Below are 5812 nucleotides of genomic sequence, written 5' to 3'. Positions count from 1 at the left end.
AGTCCCATTAAATGATATACATTATGTGGTGTACATGGGATCGGTGTCCGGTATAACTGCCTACACACTGAGAGGAGGCGTCAAACCTATCATTTCCTTATTAAAATCCAGTCATTCTCTGAATGTCCTGTTCCGAGATACGAGACTGCAATGAACAGAGTAAAACTCGTCCAGTTTTACATTAACATAAATCTATTTCTGTTGTTTCTATTTATGTTCATCCAAAAACATTCACCAGTTGGCGAGTTCCCTAAATCTCAGCACCCTTGCTTAATATGACATTCACTTTGCACTAAAACGCGGCGATCGATATTTCCCATTATTTCTGCACAAACACGAGCTAAAAGGGGGCTGATCGGAACCCCCTCCTGTAGTTATGTGATCGCCCTTCATTGCATGCGTTGGGCTGGAGCATTAGGTGTTGATTTAAACCGCGCCCTTTCTATTGAACGACTGAAATGGAAACGAATTTAAAGAAACAGCCCCCCGGCGCTCGGGATCTCTCGACAAATGTTAATTTCTGCCTCAAACACCAGTCCATCACCGGCATCTCCACATCATCACTCCTGATTTGGTGAGAGCTACACGTGGAGGGGAAGTGCCCTGGAAAGTTGGCGATTTTAAAAGGGGAATTCTACACAGTAATGTAGAGAGCACCAGTAAAGAGTATCGCCAGTCTGTCTATCTGGTAGGCCAGTCTAGCCCGACTGTCTGGCCGGGTCTGTCTGGCCGATCCGTCTGCTCAGTCTGGCTGGCCGATCCGTCTGGTCGGTTTGTCTGGCGGGTCAGTCTGGCCCGTCTGTCAGACCGGTCTGACTGGCCGATCGCAGTCCCACTCCCATTTCTATTTATAAAACATTATAAATCTGAATCTTACACCTGTCGTGTTTAAAACTGAAGGAACAAATGTGTGAGAAATCCAATCTGAAGCATAAAATCTTACAAACCAGGCTACAGGTGTGAACAGTTTTTTTTAAAGCAAAATATTTAGTGATGGTTAACAACCTCTCCTTTTTCTTCATTCCCATTCCTCCCCCCTCTCTATCAAATCTGTTCCTGCTGGCGGGCTGCGGGGGTGGGGAGACTCCTGAGGAGAGAATGTGATCCATTCCTAACACGTCATGGGCTCTCTCCTCATATAAAAGCTTCCAGTCCCAATTCACCCGTCACTTGGAGCCGAGACCAGCCACATCCAGACCTGCGGAGGAACAAAAACCGCAGCCAAAACACAGACTTGGGGGGAAAAAAAGGGGGATTCTTTTAAAAAGCAAAACTCAAAAATACGTTTTCAAAGCCAAACAAAATGACTAAAATGTGGATGGTGTGTTTCGGGGTTGTTGCACTGGCTGTTTTAATACAAATGGAGGTATGTACAAACCATGTGTTGTTAATGCTATCTGTGGTTATAGTCTGCAGTTGTTACTGATGCTTGCTTGGATACTCCGGTAAGTCACATTCTCATTGATCTACTAGAGGTTTAAATGTTAGCTACAACGAGAACTGGGGGGTGTTTTATTGAGCCCCGAAAGGATGTTGACCCTTTTGCGCACATTATACAGCTTCAGAAGTTGGAAGGACGAGTATGCTTGTGCTGAAAGATATTGAATTACCATGTTAAATAATGAAAGGATAGATGGTTTATTTTAAGAGCGATCGATTCAGCACAATTATTCTCTAAATTATTTCAGAAGTTAGTAAGAAATAACCCCCCTTCCACCCGGGTGAATCGGTTTCTCTGAGGATGTCGAATCGCTGCTTTCGATAATATGAAGAATTTAGCTGCGTTCAGAGTTGGTCTCTGTATCACTCTCCTTTAAACCACCTTCATTGTCTAACGCTGATTAACAGGGTGAACCGTCAAGAGGATTGTTCCCACTTTTTGTTTGCTGTATAATTTTCCGTTTTTGCAGCTCTCGATAGATAGGTTAGGAAGTGAGTTGTTAATGGAGCGTCTCTCTCAATTGGACCTTTACCGATAGGGATAAGGGGAGAAAGGGACTCGGATTACCTCTGAAACACATACCCTGTCTCCATTCCTTGTCTTTGTTTCCTACGCTCCTTTTTTTCCCCATCCCTTCTACGCTGGCATCGAGTCACTCGCTTCAAGATCTCTCCAATTTCACATTTAGGGGTAGATCTTGACTTTGTGTGAAAACGGGTGATACCGAGTCGGCAACTCGATCTCTCCCGAGTTTGAATCAATGGAAATAAAAATCGCGAGAGATGTAAAACGGAAAGGAAATATTTACAGGTCTACATGGAAGGAGCAGGGGAGTTGGACTAATTCGATAGCTCTTCATAGAGCCGATATAGGCGCATGGGCTGAATGGCCTCCTTCTGTGCTGCATGATTCTATGTAAAACGGACTGCCAGCTCGCTATCTCTCGTTTTACCCTATCGCACAATCCTATTACCCTGTCTATACACTAATTTCCATTTCACCATGCAGTAATATATCTATACACTGATTTCCATTTCACCATGCAGTAATATATCTATACACTGATTTCCATTTCACCATGCAGTAATATATCTATACACTGATTTCCATTTCACCATGCAGTAATATATCTATACATTGGTTTGGGAGTTAGCTCCAACCTATTTTTCCTGTCTACAAATGAGATCCTATCTAGTGGGCAATAGGTCAGGGCAAACTGTGCTTATCTGCAGAGATAGATTGGCGACAGAAATTCCTGCAGAAAGTCGGGAACAAATTAGAACTGGACAGATCTGCGTGCATTCCAGTCGTGGCTGAGTGGATTTGACCGCATTTGATGGGCTGTATGTGCCTCTCTTTTTCAGAACGAAACCCAGAACACCACCCTGGCCACTTCCACAAGCGGCGCCACTAGCAACAGCAGCAGCAGCCACGCCAGCAGCGGCTCTTCCACCAGCGAAATCCCCACCTCAAGCGCTGGGATGAACGCAAGTCAAAGCACCACCGCCTCCAACAACACCGGGACAGGTCGGGGCAGCAGCCTGTACTCCTCCAGTAGCATCTTCCTCCTCCCCTTCACCATCGCTACCTCCACCCTCTACCTCTCCTGCTAGAAGATGCATCAACCTCACCTGACCAGACAAGAGCCAGCACTCCATTCAAAAACAACTCCACGCCCTGGAACTAATGATGGGCAGACAGCTCAGCAAGTTTCTCCAAGAGACCTTTTTTTTTGTTCTTCCTCTCATTTTCTGAAGACCAAACCGTCGATGGTGAATGTTAACCAGCTCTAGCATCGCGTTTCCTATTCAAATCAAAATGATTTCACTTCACCTACATGAAGAGATCAAGTTGAACTAAAATGTGTTTGGTGGCACCTTTCTATTTCTCTCTCTCTCTCTTTCTCTATCTTTATTGCTTCTGCTGGACTGAGCCGCCCTGATAGTTGCCATGTGTGAAACGAGGAATGATTTGAAGGCCTTTCAACTGACGCTTTGCTCGTCTCCTTTTGTGTAAATAATTAGACGGGAGAACCAACAATTTTCCGTTGAAACAAGGGCCAGGCGAGATCTTTCTTACAAATGGTCCTTAACTTTACTCTGCGAGCAGCCGCCCGTTTAATAAAAAAAAAGGACTTTCAGAAAAAGAGCGGTGAAGATCAGCGGGACCCTTGAAAAAACAGACAGCAAATGTTCAGCTCGAAGAGAGAGAGACAGTCCCTGCCAGCTGAGGCAAAGATTGGATTTTCCCAACACACACATACAGCCAGTGTCTTTATTTAGTACGTGCTAGAGAGAATCACATAAAAAGGTTAATTTTTAATACTTTTAGGGACAGATCGCTAAAAAGTTGGTGGTATCCAGTAATACCGAATTGAATATTTACAGACACCTTGTAAAACTACCTCTTTATAATGTCCTGGCTCTAATTTAGCATTAAAAATTGGAAAAACAAAAAGTCAGTCTGAAATTTTAAAAAAAGAATCAACGCTCTTTCTTTGAAAATGTTACCTTATTAGGGCACAATTTAATACTGAATGCAGAAGGAAGTGGGAATCCCCCTTTGAATGAACAAGGTTAGAGTAGTCAGTGACTGTGATTCTCTGTGCTGACAGTGACCTATGATTACATGGCACCGGTTTAGTGAGCAGTCCGAGTAAATTTCTGGTACTTTTTAATGGAGGACTTCGTTTCATATCAGATTCTATTTCAGCTACATTAATTGCATTTGGCAAATATCATATTTTCTGATTACATTTTAACATTAGACTAACGTTTCTTCGTGCTGTGATCATGAAACCAATTTCCAGATTCAGTAGTTCATGTATATTTTTTTTTGTACAAAATGTGCTGTTTTATGGGACTCGTTCTGTTTGTATAATTAATTGCTGTTACTGTCGAGTTAAAGGCAAATATTGTCAGGGGGGACTTTAATGGTCAACCCGTTTCTGCTGTAAATAGAGATTACGTGGCAAATCATTTAAAGGAATCGGGAAATTTAAACCCTGCTTCAAGCTACTCTGGAAAATTAAAAGAAAATCTTTGAACTGTTTCAATAAACTGATTGTAAAACAAGACCTTGTGTGTGTGAGATGATATAGACTGCACAGACTGAATGTATCAGAAGAAGGGTTCTTTCAGCTGAAGATGGTTTTCAACTACACTTTAGAGCTTATTTCACCTACCATGAGAGACAAAGAACTCGGATTACAAATCACAAATTGTGATTCAATTATACAGCAAACGCAGATATTATCTGATTTTAGGTTTTATTTTATCTTACCCTCCATATATATATATAAATGGCTGACGTAATGAACAAAAAGAAAAACTTGCATTTATAGCGTCTTTCACGACCTCAGGACGTCCCAAAGCGCTTTACAACCAATGAAGTACTTTTGAAGTGTAGTCACTGTTATAATGTAGGAAACCTGGCAGCCAATTTGCACATAGCGAGGTCCCACAAACAGCAATGTGATAATGACCAAATATTATTCTGTTTTAGTGACGTTGGTTGAGGGATAAATATTGGTCAGGACCCTGCACTTTGAAATAATGCCATGGGATCTTGTACGTCCACTTGAGAGGGCAGATGGGGCTTCAGCTTAATGTCTCATCCAAAAGGCAGCACCTTTGACAACGCAGCACTCCTTCAGTACTTCACTGGAATGTTAGCATAGATATTGTGCTTAAATCTTTGGAGTGGGACTTGAACCCACAAACGTTGTGATTCAGAGGCAAGAGTGATACCACTGAGCCACAGCTAACACCTGATGCATTGTGGTGAATATAATTAGCAACAGAGTTTGGCAGATATCTCGAATGTTGAACACCCACTCGCTTGGCTACAGAGGGTATGTGGCTTAGAGAGCCCAAAAAATTGGGGGGGTGGGGGTGGCGATAATTTGGAAAAATACAAGGGGCGTGCTCTCTCCTAAAGTAGGAATTTGAAAATAAAAAAGAGGTGAGACTGGTGCTGTTAATAATGATCACTCGGAATGGTCAGCTCAGTCCTTTCTTCAATGCAAAAAATCTTTTGCCAGAAATGACAGAATGCAAACAGTTATTCTTGTAAGAAAGGAATCAAATGTTCACATCTGGAAGTAGCTCCATGCAAAAATTTCATTCCATTCTAAACATTGCATCATATGAAATTCCTCTGTCCATAAACAGGCTGACGCTGTAATTGAAATCACGGACAGAGGAATCTCATACAGACACGGAAGTTGAAACTACCAAAAAACACAATTTTAAAGAAAAAAAGTAAAAAAGACTTGCATTTATATAGCGCCTTTCACAATCTCTAGATGCCACAAATCCCTTTATAACCAATTGAAATGTAGTCACTTATAATGTAGGGAAATGTGGAGGC

General features: G+C 42.1%; 1 long non-coding RNA gene across 1 annotated transcript; it reads left to right on the top strand.

Annotated features, from left to right (window-relative positions):
* The first annotated feature begins 461 nt into the window (after positions 1-461).
* Positions 462-4515, top strand: LOC137321997 (uncharacterized). Its single transcript, XR_010962939.1, has 2 exons — positions 462-1366; positions 2806-4515. It is a non-coding gene; the product is annotated as an uncharacterized lncRNA (long non-coding RNA).
* Positions 4516-5812: the final 1297 nt, after the last annotated feature.

This window comes from Heptranchias perlo, chromosome 5 (genome assembly GCF_035084215.1).
Source record: "Heptranchias perlo isolate sHepPer1 chromosome 5, sHepPer1.hap1, whole genome shotgun sequence".
Lineage (NCBI taxonomy): Eukaryota > Metazoa > Chordata > Chondrichthyes > Hexanchiformes > Hexanchidae > Heptranchias > Heptranchias perlo.
The sequence above is the reverse complement of the archived record's forward strand: the minus strand, read 5'-3'. Positions and strand labels throughout refer to the sequence as shown.